This window comes from Furipterus horrens, unplaced genomic scaffold, assembly GCF_987537825.1.
Source record: "Furipterus horrens unplaced genomic scaffold, mFurHor1.1.pri manual_scaffold_17, whole genome shotgun sequence".
In the NCBI taxonomy this organism is placed as follows: domain Eukaryota; kingdom Metazoa; phylum Chordata; class Mammalia; order Chiroptera; family Furipteridae; genus Furipterus; species Furipterus horrens.
In genome coordinates, this window is record NW_028327187.1 from 21,959,255 (window position 1) to 21,976,197 (window position 16,943).

The window sequence follows — 16,943 nt, forward strand, 5'->3', positions numbered from 1 at the left end:
ACTGTATACATATATTGTTAAAGTTACATAGGTTTAAGAGTGTAGAATAAACGTAAGGTTCCTACTTCACAGGGGGGGGGAGTCTAGAACATAATACCCGTGATAAGTGAGGGAATACTGTACTCTTTTAGTCCTCCTCTCATTTGATCTCTCAACAACTTTTGACAATGTTGGCTACTCCCTCCTTCTTTTATTTTCCTTTTTTTTTTTTTGGCTATGAGCATTCCACCATTTATTCTTTATTGAGACAGGACCCATCCAAAAGGAATTACATGGGTGTGTTAAAATGAAGTTTCTTCTTCTTCATTTTAACTGACTCAGGGCATAACATATTATCTTTTATTCCTCTTAACTGACTCAGGGCATAACATATTATCTTCTAGGTCTGAGGATGGGAAAGTGCAGGTCGGTAACAAGAGGAGAGATATCTTCTTGGGAGTGTCGGGCACCCAGGCCTGACTGACATGGAACTGCAGGCGAACCCACCCCTCTTTGTCTGCCAAGAGAGGTCTTCCATGGACCACACACCACCTGACACCAGATGTTTGCAGCTGAAAGTTCTCAGCAGGAACCAGAATAGAACATGAATTCACAGCCTTAGGTTGCACAGCTCTTGCAGCAATTCTTGACCATGCTGCCAACATGGCCTCCTGAGCTAAAGTTGTCACTTCAACTGTATTGGTCTCTTGCTCTCTCTTGCTCGTCTTATAACTTTTATTACTCCTTGCTCTCTTGGTCACCATCTTGCTTTCATCGAACATGGTTGCAATGTGGCCTCCTGTGGTGTTTCAGCAGTAAACTTTATGTTTCTATATTCTTCACTCACTTGTTTTTCTTCAAAGTAAGCATGTTCCTTCAGCCTCATATAAATACCTATTTTCTTGCTTTCGGTACTGAAATTAATTTGTTGGCACCAGTGCCTCAAAGTGTCATGACGCACTTTATTAATTGAAGGCAAAATGGTTGGCAAGGGAAAAATTGGTTTGGGGCAAGCTTTGAATTGTTCATTCATTTGAGGAAGATGAGCTGTATCGTTTGTCTGAGGCATCTTCAGGTTGGCTCCTGAGGTTGAAGAAACACTTGGTTCCATTTGATGTTCTTCATCATTTTCCTCATTAACTGGAACCAATGTGAGGATCACACTTTCTTCATCTAATTTATCTTCAAAGAAATCCTTTTCATTGCTTTCCAAAGTTTAGCTCGTCATTTCTAGGAACCTAAGTGGAAGGCAACGCCAGCAGTGTTGATGGTACTCGCAGTTTTCTCCTTTTAACCTCTCCCTCCTTCTTTAAATAGTTTTTTTGGTTTCCATGACATAACATGTTGGGTTTTCTGGCCACTCCCCTGTCTCCTTTGCAGACTCATCCTATTTTTCCTGGCTAGTAAATATTATAGTTCCTCAAGGCTTAGTCCCAATACCTTTTCTCTTCTTCCTCTATACTTTCTCAATGCCTAGAATTCCAATTTATACCTATATATAGATGAATCTCAAAATTCTATTTTTAGACCAGATCTCTATTCTGAGCTCCACATTTATATAACCAATTGTTTTCTTGACATCATCTCTTGGATATATCATTAACATCTCAAACTCAATATTCCCCAAATGAACACATTATCTTCTCTCTAAACTGGATTCTCTTTCAGTATTCCTTCAGTGAATGACACCATCAAACATTCAGTTATGCAAGCCAAAACCCTCTCTCTGTATCCTTCATTTTCTTTTTCACCTGCCATAGTCAACCCATAATCTTGTTCTCTGGATCTTATCTCCTAAATATCTCTTGACTCCATGTTTTTCTCCATCTATATCACTTAACCACCCTTACCACCCAAGAATCCATTAATCTCTCACCTGCACTATTGCAGTAGCCTCCCAACTGGATTCTGCTTCTACTACTGGGCTCCCTCCAATCTGTTCCATAATGCCATCAGAGCAATATTTTTGTAATGCAAGTTGTTTTAAATTTTAAAAAGATTTTATTTATTTATTTTTAGAGAGCGGGGAGGGAGAAAGAGAGAGAGAGGAAACATCAATATGAGAAAGAAATATCAACTGGCTGCCTCTCAAATGTGCCTTGACCAAAGCCGCAACTCAGGCATGTGCCTTGATGGGGAATGGAACTGGTGATCATTTACTTTGCAGGAAGATGCTCAACAAACTGAGCCACACCAGTCATGGATGTAATGCAAATTTGATCATCACTCATATACACACACACTCACACTAAGCTCCCTTTAGTGGCCTTCCATTATTCAGGGCTTTTTTTTTTTTTTTTTTTCTTAATAGAGCTTGTAAAAGTATTCAGTTTGGTCTCTACCTACTTCCCCAGCCTCAATTTTTGTGAAGTTTCTCTCTTGTTTTCCTCACTTCAGCCCATCAGCCTGGCTTCAGTCCTCCAATACTTGACATTCTCTTTCCCATCACCAAGCTACTCACTGCATGTGCTATCACTTCTACTTAGAATGTTCTTCCCAGCTTTCTTTATCTATTAACTGCTACTCATCTTTCAGATCTCAACTCATACATAACTTCCTCAGCAGAAAACAACCTTCCTTGGCCTCCATAACTAGGTCGAACCAATCTACTGTAGGTCCTTATCACACCTTATATCTTTTTTTCATAATACTTGTCACGGTTATGATTTTACATTTGTGTGAGCTTATTAATGTCTTCCTTCTTCACTACAATGTACGAGCAGGGATCTCACCTTTCTTTGCTCAGCATTTTATCTCCAATGCCTAACACAGGGCCGGGCACATGATAGACGGCCAATAAATATTTGTAGGCTAACACAATAAGTGGAAATGATGAGGCATTAGAATGAGATGAGTGAAACCTTATAGCTATTAGAAAGGAAGACTTGACATAGAATGGTAACAACATGTTTAAGAGATGAAGAAGACAGAGAACTTCCAGAGACCTCAAATTTTGCTTTTTTGAAAAGTCAATTTGGGGAATAGTGGTAATATTCATTATTTCCTATTTCACAGTAGGACAGTTGGGAAGACATACCACTAAGAAGAAAAACACCCAGTTCAGATTTGGATAAGTGGAATCTGGGGTGATGGTGGAACATCCAAGTGAGAACTGTGCATAATAAAATTTAAAATTGAACCATAATTTTTCTCCATTTTAAATCATTTAAAATGAAATCATGCATATTTACCATGGGAGATTGGCATTTTGAATTTATCCACCTGGGATGCATATTACCTACCATGTAGGGATAATTATGGTGATAGACAACCCACTGAGTTGTTTCATTGTCTTGAGCATTAAAGTCACTTTCGGTTTGCAAATATAGAAATACTGAGATGTGTGTGATTTTCTATAGGATTCTGTGGTCATTACCAAGCCAAATGAGTGACAATCAGAAGCCTATAATTGATTGTATAGATGAAGCGACAAAAGTACACATGTCTATAAGGAGAAAAGTAAACAATATATAAGAAATACTTTTCCACTTAATTTTACATTGTTTGAATTATCAGTGATTCACTTCCATTAGGTGTCATCAAGAAATGTGTATTTCAGCAACACAATATTTATTTCAAGTTTTTGCTTTCAAATTTGTCCATTACTACAATTAAAAGAATTGTGAGAATCTTGGTTTCCATTTTTAAAGATAGCTTTACCACAGTCAATCAGCTAAGCAAACCTGTTAAAGTACCACTTATATGACATTTAAGAAGTGTGGCATCCCAGAGCTGTTGAGAGAAAAGTTCACAATTTACACTCCTTTACAGGTGATTAATTGAGCAGCATTCACTTTTTTTATTGTTTTCCTATTACAGTTGCCCCACTTTTCCCCCCAATACTTCCCCCAACCCGGCCCACCCCTTCTCCCAGTCAATTCCCACCCCATTGTCCATGTCCATGAGTCATTTATATTAGTTCCTTGGAGCAGCATTCACTTTTTAGGAAAACAAATAAAACACTAAATATCACAAAAGCCTTCGTTTTTGTTTTTTTTTTAAATTCTCACCCAAGGATATGTTTGTTTGTTTGTTTGTTTGTTTTTAGGTGGGGGGTAGGGACAAAGATAAGAACGTCAATGTGAGAGAGAAACATCAATTGGTTGCCTCCTATATGCTCCCTGATTGGGGATGAACTCACAACCTAGGTATGTACCTTGATCAAGAATCAAACCCACAACCTTTTGGTGCACTGGAGGATGCTCCAACCAACTGAGCCACCCAGTCATGGCCTTAAGTTATTTTCTTTGATGCATGTTTCAAAGAGCACTATTAGAGGATTCCTAACTAGCAACAGGAAACTCTTTTAGACAACAAAGGATGGGAGTTAGGCATGATATTTTTATCTAGAAAGGTCTGCACTATAGATGTTAGTTGTTACTAACACTTCCAGTAATTGTCTCAAAAGGAAGCATAAGATTTAAAAAAGAAAATGAGTGGGACAAAACTGCAAGCAGGTGGCATTTCAAGTGCCAGATAGTTCTTAGGAAATAATGCAATTTACAGTGCTTCATTTTAACCTGAAGTGTGGATTTATATATTTCAGCAAACCTCCCATTGGATCTTTCGGAGGAAAGTTTTTTCCCCATGGAGGGATTATTGTACCAAGTTTTTTCTCTGAAGTCTTTAATAATAAAAATTCTTTCTTAATTAAAATCATATAATTTTAGAAGTCGTGGAGATTATATTCAATCCCTTTATTTAGAGATGAGGCCCAGAGAGAGGTGCAATGTTGAGAAGATGAGATTTCCACAGGTAAAATATGTAGAGAAGAAATATAACACTATGTGCCAGTGCTTCAATTACCTACTCTCCATAAGTCCATGCCCTCAATTTATACAAACCACCCAAAACCCAGGAGAAAAAGAGATTGCCTAAAATAACCAAGAAAAGACAAACTTAGATAATAAAAGCCAAGTTCTGCAAATGCTGAAAAGCTCAAGAAAAAGCAATCACCCAAAACAGTAAGACATAAACTTTAGAGGAGAGCATCACAGCAATGAACCAAAATAAACCATGAAGGTGCCCTTGAAAGCCTAGAAATGGAAACCCAATGAGAATCCTAATTACTGCCATCCTTGAAACAATATTTTCCTTGAAGAATCATTTCTACCTCTTGTAAAGGTGATCTGATTAAATGCCAGTAGCTTTTTAACCAGGATCCATAGGAATTAAAAATTCTTTCTAAGTCTAACAATTAATTACAATGGGTTAACAAACAAGTTCAATTGATACAGAAAAGACACCTGACAATGTCTCACATTCATTCATGATATAATCTCTTGGCAAGTAAGGAATAGAGGGTATTTAAATCAACTTGATAAAGAACACCACCAAGAAACCTACAGCTAACATCAACCATAACAGCGAGAGACTGAATGTCTTCCCACTAAGCTGGAAACTGTGAAAAGATGTTCACTCTTACTCAACATAGTACTGGAAGTTAGAGGCACTCCAGTAAGGAAGGAAAAATAAATAAAAGGCGTTGCAAATTACATAGCTATCCATATAGAAAATCCCAAAGAATCTTTTTAAAAAAGCTTCCTGGAACTTAAAAGCGAGTCCAGTAAGGTTGGTGGATACAAAATTAACACTAAACAAAGAGTTCTTACACTTGACACCAGAAGCATGATCCACAAAAGAAAAACCGATAAATTAGAGTTTATCAAAACTAAAAGCTTTTGCACCACAAAAGTCCATGTGAGAAAGCATAAATAAAAGCAATCTACAGAATAGGAGAAAATATTTGCAACCAACAAGGGACTATAATATATAAAGAATGTTTAAGACTCAACAATAAAAAAAAACACAATTTTTAAAAATGGGCAAATAACACGAATAGACAGGTCACTGAAGAGGATATACGGATGGCAAATAATCACAGCAAAATATGTTCAACACCATTAGGCATCAGGGAAATGCAGATTAAAACCACAATGAAACATCATTATACACTTACCAGAATGGCTAAAATAAAAAATAGTGACAACTCCCAATGCTGGAAAGAATACAAAGAAACGGGATCACTCACCCATTGCTGATGGAAATGTAAAATTTTCCAGCCACTTTGGAAAACATACTGAAAGTTCTATATAAAACTAAATGTGCTAAGGAACAACACAAACAAACTAACTAAATAGGGCAAAGAGTAGAATAGTAGTCAATAGGGGGAGGGGGGAGGGAGAGAAGGGGGAAAAGTAAGGGAAAGGTCTAGTCAAGGAACGTGTATAAATGACTCATGGACATGGACAACGGGGGGGATATGATTGTGGGAGAAGGGGTGGGCTGGGTGTGGGGGGAGCAATGGGGAAAAAAATGGGACAACTGTAATTGAAAAACCAAAAAATAAAATTTAAAAAAAAAAACAAACTAAATGTGTAATTACCACACAGCCCAGCAATCGTACTCCTGGGCATTCATCCCAGAGAAGTAAAAACATATGTCCATCCAAAAACCTGTACATAATGTTCATAGGTTTTATTTTTAATAGCCAAAAATTGGAATCAGCCCAAATGTCTTTTAACAGATGAATAGCTAAAAAACTTTAGTATATCCAGACCATGAAATACTACTTAGCAGTAGAAAGGAATGAAATACTGATGCAAGCAACAACCTGGATGGATCTCCAGAAAATTATGCTGAGTAACAAAAAAAAAAAAAGGCCAATCCAAAAAGGTTACATACTGTATGATTCCATTGATTAACATTTTTAAATGACAAAACTTTAGAAATAAAGGACGTATTAGTGGTTCTCAAGAGTTAGAATGCAAAGAGTAGAGTGGAATGGTGGGAAAAGTGGAAGGGAGGTGGGAGTGTTTATAAAAGGGTAACACGAGGACTCCTTGTGGGGTGGAAACTGTTCAGTATCTTGACTGTGGTGGTGGAAAGAGGTGTTCACAGATGAAAAAAATGTATAGAACTTCATACACAGAAATGAGTAAAACTAGAGAAATTTTAGTACAATTGGTGAATGTTATCAATGCCGATACTCTAGTTGTTATACTATAGCTTTGCAAAATGCTGCTATTGGGGGAAACTGAGAAAAATGTACAAGAGATCTTCAGCTCAATAAAAATTCAATTAAAAAATCCAGAGAGAGACTTCCGGCCAAGATGGAGGCATAGACAGACATGCTGTGTTGCCCTCCATGACTAAGAGGGAATACGACTACCTCAAAACTAGAAACAACCAGAAGTTCCAGAAAATCAAGCCACATGGAAGTCCAACAAACAAAGATATAAATAAAAAATACTCATCCAGACAGGTAGGAGGGGTGGAGCTGGGGCGGAGAGGACACAGTGTGGTGGTGGCAGTAGGGGCAGCAGTGGCAGGCTAGTGGGAAGCACAGTTACACGTTTTAAAAAGTCAGGAGGGACACCTGGGGAGTGTTCCCAGCTCCTCACCAGATGGCACAGCTCAGAGTCCCAGCACCAGAGAAAATCAAGCCTAATTGCTTCTGACTGTGCAAACCAGTAGGGGTTGGGGGAAGGCAGAAAACTGCTGGTCTCTCAGCAGAGTCCCTTGTTTAAAGGGCCCCCACAGTCCTAGAACATCCGCAGACCCATCCATTCTGGGAAAGACAGCCATCACGACACCTAGAGAGGCACCAGTCCCATACAGAAGTGGAAGAAGTGCCTGGAAGAGTCCAGTGCTGAGAAAGCAACATTGTTTACTCTCAGACCCCTCCCACAACACACAACGCCACAACGTGGTGAAACAGATCGCTCTGTACTGATGAACCCCTAAGGCTCTGCCCCTTACAATGTAACAGGAGTGACAGCTTTACCTAAGACACAGAGGCAAACAACACAGGAGCCTGTCAAGATGAGGAGACAGAGAAGTATGGCACAACAAGGGGAACGGATCAAGGTTCCAGTGGGAGAACTAAGTGACAAGGAGACAGCCAACCTAACAGACACAGAATTCCAAACACTGGTGATAAAGATGCTCACAGGCTTGACAGATAGGTTTGAGTATGGTGAATGCATAAGAGAAGAAGTGAAGGCTATGCTAAGTGAAAGGAAGGAAAATCCACACAAAACCAATGGTGAAGGGAAGAAAGCTGTGGTTCAAATCAATGATTTGGAACATAAGGAAGAAATAAACAGTCGACCAGTACAGAATGAGGAAACAAGAGTTGGAAAAAATGAGGAGAGGCTTGGGAACTTCTGGGACAACTTTAAAAGTTCCAACATCCAAATCATAGGGATGCCAGAAAGTGAAGAGGAAAAGAAAGAAATAGAAAACTTATGTGAAAAAAATAATGGAGAAAAACTTCCCAAATTTTGCAAAGGAAATAGACATACAAGTCCAGGAAGCACGGAGAGTCCCAGGTGAGCTGGACCCAGAGGGGACCACACCAAGACACATCATGATTAAAAAGCCAAAGGTGAAAGGTAAAGAGAGAATCCTAAAAGCAGCAAGAGAGAAGTGGAGAGTTGCCTACAAAGGGGTGTCTATAAGACTATCAGCTGATTTCTCAAAAGAAACTTTGCAGGCTAGGAGAGACTGGCAAGTAGTATTCAAAGTGATGAAAAGCAAGGACCTACAACCAAGATTACTCTATCCAGCAAAGCTATCATTTAGAATGGAAGGGCAGATGAAGTGCTACCCAGACAAGGTAAAGTTAAAAGAGTTCATCATCACCAAGCCATTATTATATGAAATGTCAAAGGGACTCACCAAAGAAAAAGAAGATAAAAGCAATAAACACTAAAATGACAACAAACTCACAACTATCAACAACTGAATTAAAAAAATGAAAACAAAATCCAACGAAGCAAACCAGAATAGGAACAGAATCATAGGTATGGGGATCATTTGGAGGGTTATCAGCTGGGAAGGGGAAGGGGGAGAAATGGGGGAGTGGTGCAGGAAATAAGAAGCATAATCATTTGGTACAAAATAGACAGGGGGAAGTTAAGAATAATATAGGAAAGGAAGAAGCCAAAGTACTTACATGCACGACCCATGGACATGAACTAAGGGGGGGTGGGATTGCTGGGGGAAGGGAGGTACTCGGCAGAGGGGAGCAAAGGGAAAAATATTGGAACTACCGTAACAACATAATCAATAAAATATACCTTAAAAATGGGGAAAAAAACAATGAAAGAGAAAAAAACTCAATTAAAAAATCAAATGCAAAAGCCCACTCTGTGCAGGTAGTTGAGCAACAACTGAATGTCTATTTGTACTACAGGAATCACAGAAGCCATGGAATCGGTCTCCATTTTTAAAGGGCTCAAAACCATGTTTTTCCACATTCATTCTGTTCCCATTTGTAAACAAGTGATCACTTGCACAAGTGATTTGCATGAGCCATCACTGTATTTCATTTTATTATTTTTATTGTTTTTTAATTTTATTTTTTGGTTTTTCAATTACAGTTGTCCAACTTTTTCCCCATTGCTCCCCCCCATCCAACCCACCCCCCCATCTCTGTATTTTAAAGTGGGGATAATCGATGCTTACTCACAGGGGCCTGTGGACTTAATTGCCATTTGCTCCTTCACTCTAGACAAAATTGTATTACTGCAATCATTGGAATCTGGAGAACAGAGGTATAGAGTAGCTGAATATTTATGAGGCATTTTGTTGCAGATCTACCTGCCAACAGAATATTAAGCAGAACATTTGCTAAGGTACCAAATTCTTCTTGTGATTTGGGTATATCACCTCATGTTAAATCTTTGTGTTTTTCTAACCTACATATCACATCTGTTTTTCTGTCAATCACTTCTGTAAATATAATTCTGAGTGTGTTTATTTGATTTGTGATAGACAATGGTGACCAGAGACTGCCACTCTGCCACTTATAGATTTGCCTGTGAGGTAAAAAAAAAAAAAAAAAGAAAAGAAAAAAGAAAAAAGAAAAAAATACACACACACACACACAATGAGCATCTTTAAAACGATGAGAAAAAGGTTTTTTCAAAGTGGTGTCTGTATTCAGTTTTCAGGCAAGGACACGAAAAAATGAATTCTGTGATAGGGAGAGATACTGGCTAGATCTTCCATCTCTGAATTTATAGGAGAATGTCACCCTGTGCAGGAGAATACAAATAAGAATGTTTGAGCAAACTACAAACAGTCCCTGCTTATCTTTGTGAAGAAAAATGAGGCTAGCACAGAGAATTGATGTACAAGGTCAAAACCAAATCGCCTTTTAGCTAGTAGAGCCCATTACCATGGAACCTTTCCTATCACAGTTGATAATTGGAAAGAGGGCTTAATAGTGGGCCAAATGAAGGCTTTAGAAAGCACATAAATTATGTAATCAATCTCTGCACGCTTAAAGAATGAAAGTTTATAAGGTAATTCAAAGCAACTGGAGCATTATATCAATTAATAAATCTTAGCAAATCAATAGCTCCACTGATAGAAGGACCCTACATTTTGATACAGTTTATATTTTCCAGGATAGACTTCAATTCATGTTATTTCATTCCTTTCAAAGAGGGATTTCTCAAATGCCTAACTAAGACCAATTTAATTTGCATATCTTTAAGAAGACTCTTCATACATTCACAAGTCAGAACAAATCCTTTGTTGGATCACGTATCTGAACTGAGGTTAGGAAATTATGTTCAGTGTACCTAAAGAAGAATTTTAGCCTATGATCAGTCCCTAATGGTCACTTCAAGAAACCGCTGTCACCATCCATTCCTTTTCATAATATTGTAGAAAATTGTCAGAGCTAAAACCTGAAAACAACTTAAAAGTTCTTAAAAGGGAGCTTGTTGAATAAATTACAGCATATTCTTATTCTATCATGTTAATCAGCATCACCCCCCATAATCAGATAGCTCTATATTTTCTGATATGAAACTATCTTCAAAATGTATTATTAAATGTAAAAAAAAAAAAAAAGAGAGAGAGAGAGAGAGACTATGTATATAATGTTAATCTCAACTGTGGAAAGGAAAACAAAGAACATTGACTTCTGGCCAAGATGGAGGTGTAGGTAGACACGTTGCGTCTCCCTCCACGACTAAGAAGGCATACAACTACCTCAAAACTGGAGACAACTACCTCAAAACTGGAGATAACCAGAAGTTTCATAAAATTAAGCTGCATGGAACTCCAACAAATGAAGAAATAAAGAAGAAATACTCATCCAGACAGGTAGGAGGGGTGGAACTGGGATGGAGAGGACGTGGTGTGGAGGCAGTGGCGGCAGCAATGACAGCAGCTATGGCTGGCCAGAAGAAAGCTCAGTCACACATTTAAAAAAGCAAGGAGGGACACCTGGGGCACTCTCCCAGAACAAGACTAGACCACACAGCTCATAGTTCCAGCACCAGGGAAAATAAAGCCTCATTGCTTCTGACTGAAAACCAGAGGAGATTGGGGTGGAGGATAAAACTGCCAGTCTCTCAGCAGAGGCTCCTTGTTTAAAGGGATCCCATGATCCTAGAACATCCACAGACCCACTCAATCTGGAACCAAGGCCAGGGCAACAACTAGAGTGGCACGAGTCATATACGGAAAATGGGAAGCAGGAGAAGTGCCTGGAAAAGTGACAAGTGCTGAGCAAGTGCCATTGTTTCCTCTCAGACCCCTCCCCCACATATAACTTCACAATGTGGTGAAATGGGTCGCCCTGTACTGACAGCTTCACTTAAGGCACAGAGGCAAACACAAGAGCCTGTAGTTGAGGAGACAGAGAAGTATGGTCCAAAAGAGGTAGCAGATGAAGGTTCTAGTGGGAGAGCTAAGTGAAAAGGAGATAGCCAACCTAACAGATGCAGAGTTCAAAACACTGGTGATAAAGATGCTCACAGACTTGACTGATATGCTTGAGTGTAGCAAACACAGAAGAAAACAAGTGAAGGCGAGGCTAAGTGAAATAAAAGAAGATCCACACAAAACCAATGGTGAAGAGAAGGAAGCTAGGGTTCAAATCAATGATTTGGAACATAAGAAAGAAATAAAGTCAACCAGTATAGAATGAAGAAACAAGAATTGAAAAAAACAAGGAGAGGCTTAGGAACCTCTGGGACAACTTTAAATGTGTCAGCATCCGAACCATAGGGGTGCCAGAATGAGAAGAGGAAGAGCAAGAAATTGAAAACTTATTTGAAAAAATAACGAAGAAAAACTTCCCAAATTTGGTGAAGGAAATAGACATACAAGTCCAGGAAGTACAGAGAGTCCCATAAAAGCTAGACCCAGAGAGGACTACACCAAGACATATCATCATTGAAATGCCAAAGATTTGAGATAAAGAGAGAATATTAAAATCAGTAAGAGAAAAGCAGAGCATTACCTACAAAGAAATGCCTGTAAGACTATCAGCTGATTCCTCAAAAGAAACTTTTCAGGCTAGAAAAGACTGGCAAGTAGTATTCAAAGTGATGAAAAGCAAGGACCTATAACCTAGATTACTCTATCCAGCAAAGCTATCATTTAGAATGGAAGGGCAGATGAAGTGCTTCCCAGACAAGGTAAACCTAAAGGAGTTCCTCATCACCAAGCCATTATTATATGAGATGTTAAAGGGACTTGTTTAATAAAAAGAGGATCAAAACTATGAACATTAAAATGACAATAAACTCACAACTACCAACAACTGAATCTAAAAAATAAAAACAAACTAAGCAAACAACCAGAATAGGAACAGAATCATAGGTATGGGGATCATTTGGAGGGTTATCAGCTGGGAGGGAGAAGGGGGAGAAGTGGGGAAATGGTTCAGGGATTAAGAAGCATAATTGGTTGGTCCAAAATAGACAAGGGGAAGTTAAGAATAATATAGGAAAGGGAGAAGCCAAAGAACTTATATGCAGGGCCCATGGACATGAACTAAGGGGGGCAGGGTTGCTGGAGGGAAGGAGAGTACTGGGTTGGGAGAGCAAAGGAAAAATAAATTGGGACAACTGTAACAGCATAATCAATAAAATATACTTTAAAACAAAAAATATATATGATTGCTAAAATAAAACAAAGAAAAACAAAAAACATTTACATGTAAATCTAAGTTTCAAATTGTTACTGCAGAATATATAAGAAATTGTCAATAGTTATTTCTTTTAGAGGGAGGCATTTGGGGTAAGGGGTTGTAGAGAATGGAGACTTTTGTTTTCGATATATATTTTTATATATCATTTGAAATTTTAATATGCATACCTATTACTTTTACTTTTAAAAAATAAATCAATTATAATGAATAGTTAAATTAATAAAATATCTAGTAAAAAATTAAAAATCAAATTAAATTGTAAAAGCTTATATCCTTTTCCCTTGAAATTCTACTTTTAGTAATGTATCCTATGAAATTAGAAGCCCACAAATATCAAGATATGTATACGAGGTAATTTATTGTAGCATTATTTCTAATAGCAAAACATTGAAAGCAACTTAAACATTCATCAATGATGAGTTAGTTAAGTAAATTACAGTATATCTAAATGTACTGAAGTGTCCAAGCCCTGGCTGGTTTAGCTCAGTGGATTGAGCGTCGGCCTGCGAGCTAAGTGTCGCTGGTTCGATCTTCCAGTCAGGGTACATCAGAGAAGGAAAACTCTGATTCCAAAAAACCTCCGCTGCCTTGCGGCATACCTCTTCAGGGGAAAGGCTAAGGGAGTAAACCCCGACAGAAAATCCGGAGCCGGAGTCCCTAAGGCGGTTTGACGTTGTAGTCAACACCGGCAACTCCTGCGGCGCACCTGAACCCAAGCTGTATCGACTCCGTCTTTCCCTTGGACCCTTCAGCTGCGAAGAGTGGGGGGGTCTGCTGCATGGGCAACAGCAGACCCTCCATATCACCCTGCCCAGGCTCTGTAGCTTCAGCATCATCACAAGATGTCGATTCAACATGGGAGGAGACAGATACCATGTCACTCCCGAGTTGGACTGCACAGCCATTCTCAGCGGTGCAGATAGACTCTTAAGAAGCTACACCATCGTCTCTCGAGACGGACGGCTGCCGACGACGACGACGACTGAAGTGTCCAAGATAATATGGTTAAATAAATCAAATTGTAGAACAATACATATTTACACATATATTATTTTTGTTTTTTTAAACTATACACACTCATACACACCCATGCACACATACACACAGGCTTACTTAAATCCATAGGGGAAAAAATCTAAATAAAATAGACACTTCTGTGGAGAGGATTTGGGGTAGGCTTTACACTCCATGTACTTTTGTATTATTTGAGTTTATTTTATTCACAATCATAATTATTACATTTGTCATTTTTTTAAATAAAGAAAAAATTCTTAAAACTAGTCCAAGCTCTGGTTGGTGTGGCTCAGTGGATTGGGTACTGGGCTGCGAACCAAAGGGTCGCCGGTTCAATTCCCAGTCAGGGCACATGCCTGGGTTGCAGGCCGTTCCCCATTTGGCGAACGATGCAACCACAGATCAATGTTTCTCTCCCTCTCTTTCTCCCTCCCTTCCCCTCTCTAAAGGAATAAATAAATGAAGTCTTTTTAAAAAACTACTCCAATATTAATTACTAATGACTAACAACTTTGCTATTATTATTATTTATCATTGTGCTCTTTAAATATTCCTGATACGTCGCTAACTATAGCAAATACTTGTTTATTAAACCCAGGTAAGATTCACAGTTTTCAGCAAATGTTCCCCAAAAGCCTTGTTCTCATGAATATGTAAATATATGCATATATAATTTATGTGTAAGTAGATTTATTGAGATCTGTAACCTAGAAATGTGCTCATTAAAAGTTATTTTTAAAAGTCATAATCCTTCTATGGGCCATTACTAACACTTTATTTGGCCAAAGCTGAAACTGGACATGTTGTAATCACTCCTATTGATTCATGTAATTGTCCCTTTTTTCTCAGATGTCATATGGCCAAGACGGAAGTAGAAGAAATTCTATGGTGTTACAGTTTCCTCAGTGGTGAGGAGGCAGTAATTACAGCTGGCAGCTTAATTTCCCCAGGTGGGTTATCAGCACCATCAATGCCCTTCAAAGGAATCTTTTAAGACAGTGGTTTATAACCTTTTGGGGAGCCAGACTCCCTTAAGGTAGTACTAATGATGTGGGGGTGAAAAGAACATGGGCTTTGCAACTGTACAAATCTCTGTTCAAATCCCAGGTCCACTACTTATTTGGTGGGTAACCTTAAGAAATTTACTTAACCTCTCTTGTGAGGCTCTCTTTCCTCACCTATTAAATGCCTGGCACATGGTAAGAACTTAGTAAAAAACAGTCATCATTATGTTTAGAATATGATGGAAACTATAGACTCTGTCCTCAGGGGGAAAAAAAAATCCATCTTCCATTTTTAGAATGTTGCATACAATTTTAAGGGCTTTGTCCACCTACCAAGGCCATTCTGGACCTCAGTTTAGAAATCCCTGGTCTAAGGTTTGGAAAGAACATTTGAAGAAACCTGAATAGTAAAAGTAACATTTTCTACTCCTTTTGCTGATTGTTATTTTAGGTTGTGTTTTCTTTTGCTTGTTTGTTGTGTTAGGTTATTTCCTTATTATGGCTACCAGGATTTAATCAGACCAAGAAGATATATTTTACATTAAGTGTACAGAGGGGCGAAATAAATGAAGGTTGTCTAGTGCTTTGACACATCAGTTAGATTTACCAATTTACCAGCAAAATGTTAGGAAAGGTCATGGTAATTCATTGTCAGATTAGGTTTTCAAAGACCACTACTAACCATGTAGATTTAATGGAATCATACTTCTAGTTTCTTAGATCAAAGGTAAAGTCACTTTAAACTGTTTTGAGTGAGCTGGTCAGGCTTAATTTTACTAGTCCCCAGGTCAGTTTTGTAATCAGAGCCAGTTAGTACTATTCTATTTCATTTTCAAGGCCTCAGAAAAGGAAAACAATGTGTTCAGGTAGTAACACAAAGGAATAGCTGTCCTGTTCCTTTGCATTAGTCTGAGCTCAAAGAAACACAGAAACCCTCTGGAATGTGTCTCTGCCATTAACTCAAACAGCATCAAGACAGTTGGTAAAAATATCTTCATGGCCTGTGAGAGCCCATTAAGCATGGACCTAACCCCTATTTCCTCACTAACCCCCTACCCGAAATCCATAAGAGCAGTAAATAACACTCTTGTAAGAATAAAGGAACATATCAGGAAATGAGATAAAATCCAATCTTAATACTGTTATCACTGACTTTACCCACACTTCAAGACTTCCGTGCAGAAGATTGGATTTGAGGGGACAATGGGGTTGTACAGAGAAAAATAATCTTATATTTCCTCATCAAAACTGGAAAGAAGGGTGGAAATACGTGGGTAATTCCAAAAAGCCAGTTATTTTTTTTACAAGAACTCCATTCCAACATCATTATTGCTTTCAACATAAAAATGAATTGGTTCCTAAATACCATTCCCTATTAAAAGGAAACAGGGTTCTTTGGTAAAATGGCTGATTTCTGGGCTGAACAGAGGAAGTAAAAGATGAGCCTGTAATATCTTATTGTGCTAAAATAAGGAAGTGCTCAAAAAATGATGGGAACATGTCAAAAAGACACAAGAGCCAGACTGAAGGACTCCCACTGACCAAATCTGGGCCAATTTGAACATCAAAATAAATAATAGTAATAATTGTAACCTAAACTAACAATCCATAACTTTATGCTGATATAAACACATAATCCACTGAAAAATTAAATAAGTAAATGTGAAGAAGAGAACACTTTTCCTTACATCAGAAGACTAATAAATGTAGAAAATGACAGAGTTTTAAAAATTATCAATCTGCAACCATCAAAACAATAAGTGATTGAGCCAAGAATCATCAATAGATGTAAAACTACTGGGTGAAAGTTTGATAAGAACATAATGTTTACATAGTCTCCAAATATCTCCCCAGAAATTACTAATTACAGTGGGGGGGGGAGTAACTATACAGTGGAGAAATCTAGCAATCATCATCAGAATCAAATGATCAAAGTTAACATCACCAGTAATGAGAGAAGTTGACATCATGAAAGATGAGGAAAG

General features: G+C 38.2%; 1 protein-coding gene and 1 pseudogene across 1 annotated transcript in view; both read right to left on the reverse strand.

The window, feature by feature from the left end:
- ADGRG4 (adhesion G protein-coupled receptor G4) overlaps positions 1-16,943 on the reverse strand; it is a 154,468-nt gene that overhangs the window by 97,462 nt on the left and 40,063 nt on the right. The gene's annotated exons all lie outside the window — the stretch shown is intronic.
- Positions 333-6,014, reverse strand: LOC149990653 (developmental pluripotency-associated protein 2 pseudogene; annotated as a pseudogene).